We start from the raw sequence: 18,253 nt of genomic DNA, 5'->3' as shown, positions 1-18,253 counted from the left end.
CTGCATCAGTTTTAAAATCACCAGAGGAACTTCACCGTTTCTTAAGGTCATAGCTGTATGATAAAACAGCACAAGAGGCTCCAGGCTTCCAGAAACCATCACTCTCCAAAGTTCTTCAGAACTTCCTGTGCTTTGGTCATGGACCTCTGAGAGGAATTTGCTGAATGTGCCCAGGCACATGCTACTGTGTCAATAGCCCTTTGAACTGTTGGGGCTGCCCACCATCTTTTGCCTATAGGTTTTCCAGTCTCTGAGGAGTCCTGGTTTCTGTAGCCTGCACCACCCCTATCCATCATGCCATTTGTTCCCCAGCCATCATCCTAGTCTCTTTCTGCTGGAAAAGTGAACTTGACCCTTAGGATCCTTCACAGGTGAGGTTTTGCCTATCTTGCCAAGGTCCAGGCCTCTGTGCCACTTCCTGGCTGCTCTCTCATCAGCTCCCTGTTCAGGTCACACTATCCATCTTTCTCTTATTAGAATATAAACTTGAATGCAAGGACCATCTTCCTTGCTTGAGCTTCAGTATCCCCAGCACTTAGCACAGTGTTAAAATGATTCTCTCTCTCTCTCTCTCTCTTTCTCTCTCTCTCTGTCTCTCTGTCTTTCTCTGTCTCTTTCTCTCTCCTCTCTGTCTCTGTCTCTCTCTGTCTGTCTGACTCTGTCTCTCCCTTCCCCTTCCCTCCCCTCCCCTTCTCTCTCTCTGTCTCTGTCTCTCTCTATCTCTCTGTCTCTCTGTCTCTCTGTCTGTCTGTCTGTCTCTCTTTCTCTCTCTCTCCCTTCCTCACCCCTGCCCCCCTCTCTCTCCCTCTATCCCTCTCTATTTCCTCCCCTAAGCATGCTAGGTACTCTCAAATATCAGTTCCCTCTTCCAGACTCTCTGCCTTGCTTCCTCACCTACTCTGATGGCACATCCCCTTGGTGGAGATCAGTTCTTTTAGCATTCAGGTGGACATTCCACCCTCTTCCATCTATCTCCCCCCAGACAGGCACACACATCACTCCTAGAAGTCTCTTTGCTCCTGATTACTGAGAACCGTATCTACGTAGCTACATTAGGGAAAAAATAACTAGGCATTTTTGCTTTCCTGTTTGACGCCTTTGGTCATTTTGTTTTCTGTGTTTTAGCCCAAAGTACACGGCCCTTGCGCTCTACTTGATAAGGGCAAAGAAGGTTAAAAACAGCTGAAATTTTTATTTTTCAAAGGATATGCCTCTGTTTTTTGCTGTTCTGTCATTTTTCAGTCCTATTCGACTCTTTGTGACACCATTTAGGGTTTCCTTGGCAAAGATATGGGAGTGGTTTGCCATTTCCTTCTCCAACTCATTTTGTAGATGAGGAAACTGAGGCAAACAGGGTGAAGTGACTTGTCCAGAGTCACACAGCTAGCTAGTAACTGAGGCCAGATTTGAATTCATGAAGATGAGTCTTCCTGACTCCAGGCCTAGCATTCTATCCACTGTGCCACCTAGCTACTCCATTTCTCTGCTCACCAGTCCTTAAACTACATTGTTGGACCTTTATCAACATTTTCAGAAGTATTAAAATATAGTGTAATTGGAAAGTTTTTTTAAACAAGTAAATATAGTTTAAAATGTTCTGTATTTTAAGGGAAAGAAAAGGGTATAATTAAAAGAACCCTTTGCAACGTTTGTATTTTTACACACTGTTTGGTTGTTAAGTAAAAATAAAATAAATATAGTTGTTCATGTTTTTAGTTTGATGAGTGAAAATGTCTCTTATGTTTGCCTATTCAATAAATATTCACCTTTTAAAAGTTTAAAATTGAAGTTCCCTGTGTGCACCTTAATGAAATGTATTGTACACATACATGGCTTCAGCATGTTCCTGCAACCCCTCCATTTAAACAGGGTGCTAGTAAAATGCCAATGCCCAGGTGGTACTTGTGGTGGCTAGAATCCTTAATAAAAGAATTTGTTCTGTGAAGTTTGGATTCAGTCAAAGCGCAGCACTGGAGGACCTAGAGGGCCACATGTGGCCTCAAGGCTGCAGGTTCACCACCCCTGATCTAAACTAACATTGACACGGGCAAGGACACAGGCCCAACCTCAGGCCCTTATGTCCCTTGAAATTCCTCTCCCCTTAAAAAATTTTCATTTGTATCAGAGAGGCTCCATAAATGACTTTAACTCTCTGTCTCACTTTTTCAAGTGAGAATATCAGTCTGACTGCTACCTCCTACTACATATGAAGAAGGCTCAAAAGGTGAACTTGCTTCCACAAAGTCTCTTAGACAGTAAGTATTAAGTAAATAATCTAATTGTTCTTGCTCACCAAGATAAATGAATCTGTTAAAACAAAGAAAAAACCAAAAAACAAACCAAACCCAAACCAAAAAAAAATAGTGTAGTCCTTCATCCCTTAGTGGTGATTTCTAGTTCTTCTTCATAGTCAGGTTGGCCTCTCTAGGGGTAAAGAGGTTCATCATTCTGACTTGCTGTGGGCATGTGAACCGACCTAACAGGGAAGGCAAACGGAATTCCCATTTAAGATTTTGGGGTGACAGAGAGGAGGCAAAGAGAAATGTTGCCAACTCCACTCCTTCTCCAAGAGCCAGCCCTGTCTTGCGCACCCCTTGAGCTTATTAGAGATTTGTCCTTAGCCAGCCATGTTGCATGGGGCCCCAGCATGATTTTCTTCATTCTCATATTTTCCCTGCCTACCATAGTTAATGGCTCCTCAGGCCCCCTGCAAACCAAATACTTCTATCTTGTGAAATGTACTTCTCCTGTCTTGGCAGCACACAGACATATTTCAGTCCTCAGGGCAAAGGAGTGGTTTTTGCCAAATTTATTTCCCACTCAAACCCATGGGTTCCAAGCTTCCAGCTTGACTGAAGTCTCTTATATTTTTTGTTCCTTTTACTCTTGGCAATTGACAGCTTGCTGAGGTGGGGGTGGAGGGTGTACTTCCAGTGATTATTAGACTTCCAGGACCTTTTTGTTCTTGACAAAACAACATTTTGAACAAAGCCCAAGTGAATCAAAAGTCTAAGGACTCAGCTTCCTGTGCAAGGCTGATAAAGCAGCATGTGTCATGTTGGTTTTTTCTGCTTCTCCAAGGAGACGTCTCCAAGTCCCCGCTGCCTTCAAAGCTGTCATTTCTTCATTTCCTTTTCCTCATGCTTTTACACCTTGATTTTCACTTTTTTTCCTGTTAGCCCACACAATTATGTACTGATGGCACTTACCACTGACCTCACTGGGAAGCAAGGAGAGAGAAAGCATGTCAGAATTTAAGAACATTAGAGATGGAAGGGAATTTGGAGATTTTCTCATGCAGTCACTGCACTGAGCACAGAAGGAAACTGAGGCTTATATATTGGAGAAGAATGTCACATAGCCCAGGTCTAGAGAGAAAGGTCTTTCTAGTCTGGTATGCTTTTTAGGAGAATACTTCTCAAGGGTGCCCTCAAATAAGCCTTAAAATCTCCCATATTGAAGTGATACTATGGTTTTTTTCATACATTTGAATCATGTCATTTCAACTAAAATCCACAAATATCATACTAAACCCAAGTGATTCTTCATGATTAGACAGGCAGTGGTTTCCCTGGCTTCCTTCAAGTACCAGCTAAAATCTAACCTTCTACAGAAAGCTTTTCCCTATCCCCTCTAATTCTAGTCCCTTCCTTCTATTCTTAATTTCTATTTTATCCATTATATAGCTTGTTTCTACATAGCTGTTTGCATGTTGTCTCCCCCATTAAATGGTGAGCTCCCTGAAAGCAGGGGCCATCTTTTGCCTTTCTTTGTATCTCCAGTGCTTAGCACGGTGCCTAGAACATAGTAGACCCTTAATAAAAGTTTATTGAATGAATTAATGAGAAAGTATATTTACGTGAGCTCAAGGTCAGAGCTCTGCAGCACTACTCCAATGTTCATCATTCCACTTCACATTAATCCATTAATTGTTGGTCTTTGGTTACTCAACCAATCTGAATCCTCTTAACTGCATGACTGTCTATATCTCAGCACTCTGTGTCATCCATGAGAGCATTTTAGTGCTTTCCTGAAATCATGGTAAAATTTACATTCAGTATTCCTCAATCTACTAGTCCAATAATCCTGTAACAAATGGGAGCAAAATTGACTTGATTGTTCATAATGATCATCATCTTTCAAAGGGTTTGCAAATTGTCGCTTTAATAATTAGTTTCCAGATTTTTTCCAGGAATAGAAGTTTGACTAATTATATTATATATAGTTTGAAGAACCCATCTTTTTTTAAAATAGGGACCACATTTTTCTTGGGGCACCTTTCTCATTCTCCACAAATTTTCAAAGAGTTCTCACTGTGATTCAGCAATGCCAAGCTCTAGTTTTTTCAGAACCCTAAGGAGGTAGTTCTTTTGGACCTGATGACTTGAACTCACCAAGGGCAGTTGTCTATTTTCTCATCTTGGATTCCAATTTCCTGTTAACCATTTTTTTATTCTAGTGCAAAAATTATTCTTTCTTGATAGAGAAACCAAAGCAAAATAAGAGTTGAGTAATTCTGCCTTTTATCTATTAGTTTTCAATCTTTTGTTTTCATTCATTCTTTCTAGTATAATAGCATAGTATCCTCCACTCCACCCCTCAAAAAGCCTTGTTTGCTGTCATTTGTATTTGTTGGCCCACCTTATCTCATTCTTAGCTCAATCAGTCATGGCATTCTCTTTACAGGTTGTATCACTGAAAGTATTCTTCTTTAGTTACCTGTCCTTTCATCTGTCTTAAGTACACACCCTCATATAATATAAATTAATAAGTAGCTCCATCAATTTCTTTTAAACACCCCTTTTTCCTTAGAATAATTGGCTTTTTGTCATCAGAATTTTGTCCTTGAGAGCATCATCCCTCCTGAAACAAAATTTGTAGATTCTTAAGCCTTCTTTTCATAATTAATGTTTTTCTAAACTCCAAAATCTACTCTCCTAAAATGAAGGTGCATGTCAAGACTATGCCCAGTATTCCTCACCTTATCTTTAAGTTTTAGGAGTTGCCATCTTTCAAGATTCCCATCATTTAAACCTTGGCAAACAGATTTTTCCTTAGGAGTCGGAATCCAGTCCAAAAGAGTGGTGTCCCCTTCCTTCCCCTGCCCTGCCAGCTCATTTGTGTACATGGTAGGTTTCTAAGTTAGAATATTAGTTCCTTCATAGCAGGGCCTATTTTGCTTCTAACTCTTTATCACTGGTACCAGTACAAAATTTTGCACAGAGTCAGCATCAAATGAAGTTTTGTTGAATTGGAATTATTCCTTTACCTTTTAGAGAGTGACATTATCAAGTCCAATAGAATAGTATTGGAAGGAAGGGAGGAAGGAAGGAAGGAAAAATGAGAGTGAGAGAAAGAAAAGAAATTGTTGGGATATTGTATGTATCTAGAACTCTCCAGAAGTCAAAGGCTCTAAGAACTTCTGAATGGACCAAACTGATCCATTAGCTGAGCACTTCCATACATGACAGGTACGATCCTGATATTCAGTCTTTATATTATATGCTCAGCTGTTTCTCAGTATAGCGTACAAGGAAATGAAAAATCCTGCAGGGCATATCATTCAAGTACTGCCCTTGTATAAAATGCCATGTATGAAGTCAGGCTTTGAACCTGAATAATGCAATTGGTCATGTGTGCCTGAGAAGCTCCTAGAAAAAAAATATATGCTTTCCAATTTACAAAGTGCTTTTACATCCATCAGGTTAGCACTGTAATTCAAGAAACCAGCAGAGCCCCAAGGACAAGGGTACAACATCACAAGTTATAGCACCACTGGAAGGTGGAATTCAATGGCAATTATTAGTTGAAACATTTAAGGAGAAGAGAGGGTGGTTATTATTGCTGGTGAATTATAAGATTGGCCACAACCCATTTGCCTTTGGGCAGGGTTCATTTATCAATACAAAAATTAAACGGCCTTGATTGGGCTTTGGGACACAAGAAAGGGCTTGGCTTGTTTTCCGAATGCTCCACCAGAATGATGAAGTAGAATGGGCGTGTGTGTGTGTGTGTGTGTGTGTGTGTGTGTGTGTGTGTGTGTGTATGTTCCTTCTCTCAATCATCTTGCATGCTGTGCTTATACTTGATGCCATCTACTATAATTAAACTGTTCTATGGAAAGTCCAGTTGACGATGGTGCATTAAGTTATAGCTCAAACTATAAATCTGATGAAGCCGTTTTTTCAGGATATATCCCTTCACTTTAGAGCAAGAGTTCTTAGGCTTTTTGGTGCCATTGATCTCTTTAGCATAATATTTTAAATACACAAAATAAAATACATAAGATTGAAATAAAGATGTATTTTTCCCATCCAAGTTTATAGATACCCTGAAATCTATCCATTGACCCAATTGATTGATTGGCTCCAAAGGGTCAACAGATAGGAACAATATACCTTAGTCGATCAGTAAACATTTATTAAATGTCTACTATGTCCCAGTCACTGTGATAAGTAGTGGAGATACAAAAAGAGCAAAAGATAATCCCTGTCCCCAAGGAATTTACAATCTAATAGAGGAGCTTACCCAGGTTAAGAATCCAAGCCCTAGAGTTGATAGCCCCAGACAAGACAATTGATCTTGTTTGAGTCATATAAAATGCTGTGGAGTAGACCAGAAAAATATTATTATCTCTGTTTTACAGATGAGGGAATTCAAGTTTAGAGCAGTTAGATGAGAAAGCCGAAATTAACCAGATAGCAAAGAGGAACATTCAGACTTGAACCCGAGGTGTAGAAGATGGAATTCAGTATTCTTTCTATTTGACCATATTGAAATATGAGCACTATTTTAATTCTTGGATCTATAATCAAGAGTCAGAACAATTTACAGTCCCGTGTTTGTTGATAGAGAGAAGTCCCTATAGGAGGAAAAGCTTCACTGGTCGCATCATTTGATAAATAGTTTAGAATTCTCCCAATCCTGTAAAAACCTTCTGAAGGATTCAATGCAATTATTTTGGCAATATTGACATAACACGGTGTAGTGTGACAAGCAATGGACTAAGACTATTCCAAAAACTTGTATTCTCATCCTAATTCCGTTAGGAATTTGATGGGTGACTGGGCAAATCATTTAATTTCTTAGAGCCCTAGGTTCTTCCTGCACAAAATTGGGATCATATTAGCTGCCTTGCTGACCTCACAGGTCTGTTGTGAGGCATCAGTGTGATAATAATGAATATGAAAATGCTTTGGAAATTGTAAAATATTAAATGCATGTAAGGAATTTTTATTATTAAAGTTCAGTTTGACCAGCACCCGAGGTTAAGAACTATTTAGGCTAAGCATGTCATCATGAATGGCACATTGGACTAAAAGGCAAGAAGTTGTTTAGTCATTCAGTCATGTCTGATTTTCCATGACCCTGTGGACCTTAGCATACCAATACTGTCCATGGCTTTTCTAGGCAAAGATACTGGAATGAATGGTTTGCCATGTCCTTTGCCACTGGATTAAGGAAAACAGAGGTTAAATGACTTACCCAGGGTTACATAGCTAGTAAGTGTCTGAGGAAGGATTTGAACTCAGAAGATCTAAATTCAAATACCATCTTAGAAATTTACTTAGCTATATGATCCTGGCGAGTCACTTTCATTTTGCTATATCTCTATTTCTTCCTCTGTAAAATGGGAATGATAACAGCACCTGCCTCACAGTGCTGTTATGAGGATGAAATGAGGTAATAAACCTAAAGAGCTTTGCAAACATTACAAAGCTACATAAATATTAGCTATTGTTATGGTGGTTAGAAGCTTCCCTTGGAGACAGGAAGAACTGCCTCTGGTATATACTCTCTGTGACAATATGGATAAGTGATTCAACCTCTAAGTCTCCCAAGCAACTCTCTAAGACTATAGTTTGCAAAGCAGGTGCCAACCTCCATTATAAAGAAGATTATCTTTGCCTGGCAGTGCCTTATGCCAGTGAAGTCGTATCTGATCTCCTCAACAGTGGACTGATACATGGGCCCTTTCAGAGTGGCCCCCTTTAAGTCCCAGAAAGGGGGCATACAAAAGAACCGCCCCTGAAGAATTCAAAAGCCCCTGAAAAAGCTGATTTAATTTTTTTTGGCCATACTATATTTTGAATCTTTCCATTCCAACCTCTGCTTAACTCCGACCTTACTTCTTCGATTTCCCTTTCTTGGATTTATTGCTTAATTTGGCAAATCTTAATAATGTGTTGTATCAAAAAAAGTGTTGATTGTGCAGTCAAAGGATCTGAGTGTCAGACCCAACTAGTCACTTACTAACTATTTTGCAAGTCACTTAACCTTCTGGACATCAGTTTCGCTTTTTAAAAATTGTGAACCCTGTTCCCAAGTCCATTGGCATGAGCCCCTTTCCTTATTGCTAGGGATAAATGCCCTGCCCACCAAAAGAGGGCAGAGTTGATAAGAGCCAGAGAAGTTAATTTCTCATCTAGCTTTTTTTCAGATCTCTTCAAGCTTTAAGTCACTTTTGGCATTTCTGGATTCCAGCTTCAATAAGAAAAATGGAAGAGGCTAACACCACTTTAGGTTACTAAAGAAAATGACTCTGGGAAGATACAATAGGAGCTAGAAGTCTCTATCATGTCCCTATCCCAGATAGCTACAGTAGAGGCTTTGGGGAACTTTCCCTTTGGGTGAGATCTGGGACTCTCTCCTTTGGTTGAGCTGAGTTTCTTTACTCCCAATAGGAGAGCTCCGTCACTCTGTATTGTCTGGTATATATTTTCCTATTTATGCCTTCTATGATTTCTGAACAAATGGGTTTCTTTGCTACTTGCTATATGTGTTCATTGTAGAACTGGTATTAGGTGGTAAAGGAGTCAAGGTTTGGATATAAAGCTTGGAGTTCCCCTTCAGCCATTCTTAACTGGAAATAATGATCAGGATTTATATTGAACCTGATCATTTCCCCTGGACTAAAAATATTTAAGGAAGAAGATATAATGCTAACCCAATATCTTTTCAATCTGAGGAGATCAGAGTGGCCTTTGGCCCTAACTTCCTGTTATCCCTTCTAGCAAAAATTTAGGTTTCCATTAAAGAAGGGTGGGGGAGAAGAGGCCTAGAGATGTCTATTCTGCTTCCCTTGAGCCATGTAAGGACAGCCCTCTTTACACATGGGCCTGGCCACATATAGGGCTTTTATCACATTATAAATTAAAGATTTTAAACTAGGTGACTACTGGGTCCATTTTGGTCCTAAATCTATGGTCCTATGATTTCCTGTCATTAGCCCCCTCATCTCATGGATTGGCTTTACTATTTCCAGAGAACTGCCTTCACTCTCTTGGTTTCTGCCTTATGGAGACACTGTGGTAATAGTTAAGAGAATGCAGGATTTGGAATCAAAGACCTTTTGAGTCCCAACTTTGCTACCTATTAACTCTAGGGCCAAAGATGTCACTTTTCCTCTTTCTCTCTGAGTCTCATTTTCTTCATTTGTAAAATGAGTGTGTTAGATTAGATTATTTCCAGTTGGATCTATTTCTTCCTGTTCTAATACTTCATGCTCAACAGGAAAGAAAACTTCTGAACAACTGGAGTGGTACAGAAGTAGAACGGGCTGCCTAATAAGCAAGTGAGTTCCCCATTACTATAGGTATGTAAGTGATGTATGAATGACCATGCTTGTTAGTGATATTCTTATTCCTTCCCACATTCATCTTATTACTAGATGATCTCCAAGGTCTCTTTTGACTGAAATTCTGTGATTCTGAAATATTCTGTGGTTCTACCTGGTATTCAGTTCCTCACCTTGTTGCTACATAAAATGGAGCTGAAAGATTCTTTGGCAAGTAGAAATTTCTTCTGCTTCTTACTTTTTGTTTCCAGGACCTTCCCACACTATCTCACAGCCCCAAGCTACAACAGTAAGTCCAACAACTGGAGCTAGTTAAGGCAGCCTGCAATCTCTCAGTCAGTAAGCATTCATTAATCACCTACTCTCTACCAGACACTGTGCTAAATGTTGACAATAAAATGACAAAAAAATGCAAATGTCCCTATTCTCAAGAAGCATCTGTTTATGGTGAAGGCCTCCTGGAAGAGGCCATATTTGGGTGGAGATTCAAAGGAAACTAGGGATTCTAAGAGTTAGAACTGAGGATGATATGCATTGCAGACATGAGGGACAGCCTGTGCAAAGATATGACAATAGGATGCGTAAATTTATGTGTGGTTAACAGATAGGAGGTTAATTTGGTTCAATATAAAAGGGTGTAAAGGGGGCTACTATGTAATGAGACTGGAAAGACCAGGCTATGAAGGGTATTAAATGCTGCAAACAGGAGAGTTTGCATTTGATGCTAGAGGTAATGGGGAATCATTGGAGTTTATTGAGTTGGATATTCAGAAGAATATAAGGTGTTCGGATTCTTTATATCTTACATTCTTCCAACCTCCAATAGAAGGCCAGTTGTTCATCCAATTGGCCAAGACCACAAGGTCAATTTTGAATAGTTAAAGGAAGAGCTAAAAGTCAGTAGGATATAGTGAGCTATATCTAGAACTTAGATTAAAGTTTTAAGTAATTCATAATTATGGCAGCTAGATGGTAGAGTGGATAGATTGTCAGGCTTGGTGTCAGTAAGACTCATCTTCCTGAGTTTAAATCTAATCTCAGACACTTACTAGCTGTGTGACCCTGGGAAAGTCATGTAACCCTGATTGCCTCTGTTTCCTCATCTATAAAATGAGATGGAGAAGAAAATAGCAAACTACTCCAGTATTTTTGCCAAGAAAACCCCAAATGGGGTCATAAAGAGTCAGGCACAGCTGAAACAACTGAACAGTAACAAATTAATAATGAATACTAGAGAGGAAAGAATGGACAATATTCAAGGGCATTTCAAGTGTTCTTTTTTTGTAGGCATATATATCAAACAATCTCAGATCTAGAAGGGTCCATAGAGATAATTTAGTCTGCCACATTTTATACAGGAAAAAACCAAGCCTCAGAACTTAGATTATCCAAGTTTACAAAACTGATAAATATCATAGTTGGGGTTAGAATCTAAGCCTTCTGATTCTTAGTCTTTGGTTTGAAAGAAGCAAAACTGTGGGCTTATCTCCAGTCCTCACACCATTCTGACTGCCCTTCTTGGGAAGGCTTGTATCATCTGCAATTTTCACTTTCTGTTTATTTTGTCACCCAGTAGACATAGACCTTGATAATAACTTGATAATTGATCCTTTCTCAGTGCTGGCATAACTTAGTGAAAATAAACTCAATGGCATTACATTTTTTAAGACAATTGAAGAGGATAATGATAGACCCAAAAGAATGAAGCGCTCAGGGTGAACTATGAGACACCATAACCAAGACACTAAGGTTTTTCATTGTTGTGAATTTGGGTCTGATAGATAATGAGGAATAAGGGTCCTTTCCAGGTACTTCTAAAACTGCACTGGGAAGGTGACTGGTTATTTCTAGTCCCAGGGTAATCATGGCTCACAAATTCTTGCAAAGTCTTCTATCTTTGGGGGAGCTGGGGAGGCTTCAAGTTGAGATTTTTCCTGAGTTCTGCCCAGATCACCTTCATAGAGTCTCCCTGGCCTGCACGCTAACACACTCACCTCTCACCTCTGGAGAGCTAGTTAGCCAGACCTTTCAAAGATAAAAATCTGCCCACTTGGTATAAAGATTTCCTCAGACAGATCAGACAAACTTGTCTCTTTCAAACAAGGGCTGTCAGAGCTGTTAGGCATTTTCTCTATAGTGTGTGTGTGTGTGTGTGTGTGTGTGTGTGTGTGTGTGTGTGAGTTTTAATAGGTAACCTTGGCCTTCCTGGGTGTCTTTTCAGCTATTTGGCTACAAAAGGCTTCTCCAAGCCTGTCTCCTTATGGCAAGAGGGAATACGCTGTGGGGGGGTGGGGGTGTAGAGGAGGGGTTCACCTGTCTCAGTAGCAGTGGAGACTCAAAGAATGGCTCATTAGAGGGGGAAGTCCACAGGGGGTTTTAGATCCCAGTTCCCCTTCAACGTGAGAATGTTCAAGCTTCCCAGTGACAAGAAAACCGTGGACCGTGGGCTCGTCCGAGCTGATGTTACAGGATTGGAAGAATCCTATTTCAACTAGCCCCAGCCATGTAGTCAAAAGAAAGCTGGATCGGGGGGCAGGAACTTAGAGTTCAAATGCTGGCTATTCCCCTACCTGACCGTGTGACGCCTGGCAAGAACTCACAATGAGAGCCTCAGTATGCAAAAAAAGAATGATGTATTTTATACAATTACTTCAAAGCAGAAAGGAACATTTGGGAAAACTTAAATCCTATATAAATGTGGATGATTATTATTATGATTGTTATTTTTGTTATTTTCATAATAATGGTGATGATTACTAGTCTTCAATATAACAGCCACGCTACATATTGAAAATCAAAGACAAAACAGATGGAATTTCTTTTTGTCATTTCTTTCCTTTTGTCCAGATCCTGGTTTGTAACAGGCATTCTCCTTTAACAGACAAAAGAGGAAGAAGGCTGGTAGGATCTCACCTCTGCTCTTTAACACATGTTGAGAACAGTAAAATGCCATTCCTCCTAGGCCTTTAAGCTCCCACACTTGAATATGCTTCTCTGGCACCTGGGACCCTGTTTCTTTGACTCTTCCTAGAGTCCTCAGCCCTGTTCTATGTATTTTATCCTCTGCTCTGACCTGTGAATGACTTCTTATCTCCATAATGGCTGGCCCTCTGGCATGGCCTCTCTCTAAACCCATCTCAGTCTGAGAATGACTCGTCACTTCTGATGTCCATTTTTCTATGTCTGCCTTGGTTTGGGGGCCCATTTCCTTCATCTTTAAGAACATTGTTACCAAGCTTCATTTTGGGCCAATAATCCTCAATTAGCTATTATCTAAGGGCTGAAATGACTATACATAACACGCACACAAACACATACTTCTTGCATATATATTCAGCTAACCAGTAACACATATATAGGGCTTAGTACAGTGCCTGCCACATAGTAGGCATTTAATAGATGCTTATTGACTGACTGACATAGGGGAAGAAAGAGGGTTATAGCATGGAACTTGGAACCCATTTACCAATTGTGAAACCATGGACAAGTTAAAGAGCTGGGAGGTACTGCCAAGGTCTAACCCTTTCATTTTACAAAAGAAGTAACTGAGATTCAGAGAGGGAACTGATTCTCCCAAATTCACCTCATTCATTATTGTAAACAACCAGGACTAGAATTCAGTTCTCCTAATTTCACATGCCTTAACCTTCCTACTATTCTACTATATCTCCTAAAATGTCCTCAGGCAGGGATCAAAGGAGATTGAAAGATTTTCTTTCGGATAAATTCCTAGTTTCACCTTTAAAAAATGTACAAACAACACACAAACAATACTTTCTCTTTGTTTTTTGTTTTCTTATACAGGCAGAAAGTAGAGTGTGTGACTACAGAAGCTCCTTTCAAAGTCTGCTGATGATAACAGATTTCCCATTGTTGATATAGTAGATAAATTGCCTTTTACTCTAGAGAAAGTATATGAAGCATCCCAAAAGTCTTAGCGCAATTTTAAGCTTTAATAGCTTAAGACTGCACTAAGACTTTTGGGACACCTGGCATATAAACAGACATACATATGTACCTTTAACCACCACCTAGCCACTTTAACACTTCTAGCCACTTTTCTGAGTTCTGCAATTAAGTGATGGTGTGACCTGATAGAAGCCTCCAATCACTTGTCCTTTCTCAACCTGTACCACACAGTGACAAAAGCCTGGTAGAACAATATAAGTCACAAAGTAGTACAGTTTCCTGGTTCCTTTCTACTCCCACCACACTCATCATTTGTGTTAGAACATAGTTTTGGAGAAAGCACAGTACAGTGAAATGAGCTCTGTCCCGAGTCTTTGAAACAATAGTGTTGCTAGCAGCTGCTGTGGAGGGGAAAATCCAACCACACTAGCACACAGAAGGGCTGCCAGCACAGGTTCTTTGATCTGCTTTTCTAAGGAAAGCAACTTTAAGGGGTTAACCATCTCACTTTAATTAAACATACATATACCATTCACTCAGTTCAGGAGGAAAAGCCAGCACCCTGAACTTCAGAGCAAATACAAACAGAAATTTCAAGCAGAAATTATATAAACAGATCAAATAACACAAACCAGCAGACAGGCTTCTAGCTGTCTGTTCAATATCTCAATACATAGTTACCGGAGAAGCACCAACATCTGGGTTTTTCAGAGCTGGGGGGCTTCATGACAGCTACCCAGAGTCTCATCTGGTCAAATCACACGACACTCTTCCAGTTAGTGAGAGTCCCCAAAAGCAAAAATGTTAACATCTGATCTTATATACAAGTCTGAGGGTCAAAGGGAGTCACAACCATGTGACTCTAATCACTATGAACTAGGCCTTTCCTTGACATAACAGGTCACCCAAGTTTCCTGATTGAATCAAAGATTTCTTAGTGCTAGAAGCCCTCCAAAACAAAGACAACAAAAAGTTCACTTTGCTTGCCGTTACATTTGAAAGGCAAGACTCATCAAAGGTACTTGATTACCTCAGCATTCCAAAAGAGAAAACAGTAAAAAAAAAAAGTCTCACCTTAATTACCATAACAGCCTTGGTTTACCCTTGAGTAAAATGAGAGAGTTGAACTTGACCTGTAGGGTGCCTTGTAACTCGAATGGTCTTAAGTTCTAGGATGCTGCTGTCACCTATTCCTGCTCAACTCGTGGTTTGACTGCAGGACCTCAGGGTTCCCTTTCAACTCTAAGATTTTGTGATGAATGGAAATAGTAAAATCAGAAGGTGAAATGATGGTGAGTTTTTTGGGGGGTGTGTTTGTTGAGTTTGAATTGTCAGGAAGATATGAGAGTAGACATATCTAATATCATGTAAGTTTCTTGAAAGCAGGCTCACAAGATCAAAAAATTTTAATTTTTGTTGTTACATCCTTAATGCTTAGCACAGCGCCTGGAGTGTAATAGGAGCATAAAAAATGCTTTTAGAAAATTGAATGCAATGTAATGCCCAGTAAGTAATTGGCAATGTGGGACTGAACTCAGGTCAAGATTGCAGATACAGATTTAGAAGCCATCATGTAGAGAATGAGTGGGATGACAGAGAAATGCAGAGAGGGAAGAAAGCTGGACCAAGATAGAGCCTGGACAATTCCTTGTGTTAGGGGTAGGACGAGGAAGTCAAAAAAAGGAGAGAAAGAAGCAAAATGATGCAGAGAAGGAAGTGTCACAGAAACCAAGGGAGAAAAAATCTATCAAGAAAGAGGGAGGTGGCAGCTAGTTGGCACAGTGATTAGAGCACTGGTGCTGGAGTCAGGAGGACCTGAGTTCAAATCCAGCCTCAGACATTTGACACTTACCAACTGTGTGACGTTGGGCAAGTCACTTGATCCCAGTTGCCTTGTCTTCCCCCTCCAAAGAAAAAAGAAGAAGGAAGTGGTCAACAATACTAGATGTTACAGAGAGAACCCAGGAAAGGCAATGATTTGACAATTAGAAAGGTCTTGATCTTACACGATTTTTAGCTCAAGGGAGGTGTGAGCCTGTTAGTAATAAAAGGATAAGAAGTAGAAGAAGAGAAGGAATCATTAATGCATCAGCAACTTAAAGTCAGAGGGGATAAAATGCAGGGAAAGTGTTAGCCTTGGCCAGACAATAGACCATCTTCTCTTCTGAGACAACGGGGTGGGAAGAGGGAATGAATGAGGACATAAATGGGTTTAGAGGAATAAAGTAAAGCAATTAAGGGGGGGTCCTAGATCTCAGTAAAGTTTAAGGGGAGGTTGTCTTCTGAGAGGCAAGGGAATAGGGGTAAGGTTGAGGGCTTAAGGAAAAAGAAGAAGGTTTGGAACAAATATTCTGGGGCATAGAATAGGGAGTTGATGAGAAATCTTTATTGAAAATTATTGTGTGTCTTTCCTGACAAACATAGCCCGTGTCTTGATTATTCAAATACGTTTCTCCATACCCCCTTTTTAATGAGCTAGTCGATAGCTTGCTCTTGAAATGCTTTATTCAAATAATTGATTAATGAAATGATGTCTCCAAATGATGAGAGGTGGGAGCCATTTCATAATGAACTAGTGTTTCAGAATGATGAGAGGTGGGAACAATTTCAGAGGCATGAATCTTTTATCAGTCTATTTGTATGAAAATACCTCCTTTCAGGCACCACAGATTACTGTTCCTTTAAGGAATCAAAAATAATAAATTAGAGACATTTAATTTGTACTCATGGAACTGCTCCATAGAGCTGAAGTCTGTTAAAACAGGCATGCAAATATGATTTTAATTGATTTAAAAATTGGCTCTGGAGTTGTTTCATACAAAATGAACTGCACATGTCAACTGATCAATCAATTAATTAAGCGTTTTTTAAAGTGCCTGCTACGTGCCATGCAGCATGCTAGGCACTGAGCAAGTAAAGAAAAAATATATTTCCCTTCAAGAAGCTTGAATTCTGTTGGAAAGAGGTGGGCAGACAACTTGCATACAGATAAATATATGCAAAATATATTCAAGGTAAATATCAGGTAAGGGGGAGTGGTGGCAAAGAGGAAAATAACAGTTGGGAAGGACAAAATGGCATCATGCTGAAGAGCTACTGCAGCTGAGGTTTTTTTAAAGTTTTTAAATTTATTTTAAACTTAAGTATAAAATAAGAAAAGAAAAAAAAACATTGCTGTGTACACAGCAGAACATGAGAGGATTTAATATAAAATGATAAAATTTCTATTTCAAGAAGAACTACATAATAAATACTACACATTGTTTTCAAAGCCTTTCAGCTTTTCTTTGCTTCCTTGTTTTGTTCTCTGCTGTTCACTTTTTACTTTATTTTCCCCTCCCTCCCCCAAGGCTACAATTAAGTGTGGAGTATATGTACATATATACATATATACACACACACACATACACACACACACATATATGTGTGTGTATACATATGCATAAACACATACATATACATACAAATACATATATTATACATACACATAGATATCTATAAATATACACATATATACTAACACATACATATGTAAGACCATACAATGGTTATTTCTACTTGTCATCTGTTTCTCTGAAGGAGAGCACCTTCTTTCGTAAGTCCGAGTCTTTCCATGTTTTTCTAAATCAACTAGGTCATCATTTCCTACACTACAGCAATATTCCAACGCAATCTCATTCTATCTGAGAGATTTTCTATGGAAGTTTTTCCCCCAAATTTTCTGCATTCTTTTTATCCTTGGCTGCATAGGTTTTATATATACAAGAAAATTTCAATTTAAAATAATCAAAATCCATCTTGCACTTTAATAATGCTCTCACCTTGTAATATCATTTAAGGTCTGATACTACTGGATCTGCCTCCTTTACATCTTTCCCCCCGGTTTCTTTGAAGTTACTGACTTTTTGTTCTTCTAAATGAACTTTGTTATGATTTTCTCTAACTCAGTAAGATGATTTTTCTTTAGTAATTTAATTGGGATGACATTACATAAATAGATTAATTAGGTAAAATTGTTATTTTTTATGTTGACTTTACTACCCATAAAAAATAAATATTACTTCAATTATTTAGATTTAACTTTGTATAAAAAGTGTTTGATGTTTATATTCATATAGTTCCTTTATCTGTTTTTACAGGTATGCTCCCAGATATTTTATACTGTCTAGTTATTTTAAATGGTTTAAAATAATATTGAATAATATGACTGACAATGTAGTTCCCCTATTTTCTTTTTTGATTGAATCTATTTTAGCTTTAACTTTGTCTGAAATCATGATTAATACCCCTGCTTTTTTATATAATTAATTGTACTCCTGACCTTTATGTTAGGTTTGTGTGTATCTCTCATTTTCACAGCATTTCCTGAATGCAACATATTGTTGAATTCAAATTTTTAATCTGCTATCAGTTTTCATTTTATGGGTAAATTCATCCCATTCACATTCTAAGCTACAGTTACTTATATATTTTTCTCCTTCCTATTTTCCTCACTATCCTTCTTACCCAATTCCTATCCCTCCTCATTGCTCTGCTTTACTTCTTTCTACCTGCTACCTTGCCCTCCTATTCCTTAACCTATCTACCCATGTAGAATGCCTTCCTTATCCTCTCCCCTCACCCTTCCCCCTTGCCCTCTTATTTCTTTCTGAATATAGAAGACTTTTATACCCTTCTAGATATATATGTTATTCCCTCTTTAACCCATTCCCAATGAGATTAAGGTTTTAGCACTACCCCCTTCAGCTTCTTTTGTGTCAACTTTTC

Source organism: Trichosurus vulpecula, chromosome 1 (assembly GCF_011100635.1).
Source record: "Trichosurus vulpecula isolate mTriVul1 chromosome 1, mTriVul1.pri, whole genome shotgun sequence".
In the NCBI taxonomy this organism is placed as follows: Eukaryota; Metazoa; Chordata; class Mammalia; order Diprotodontia; family Phalangeridae; genus Trichosurus; species Trichosurus vulpecula.
The sequence above is the reverse complement of the archived record's forward strand: the minus strand, read 5'-3'. Positions refer to the sequence as shown.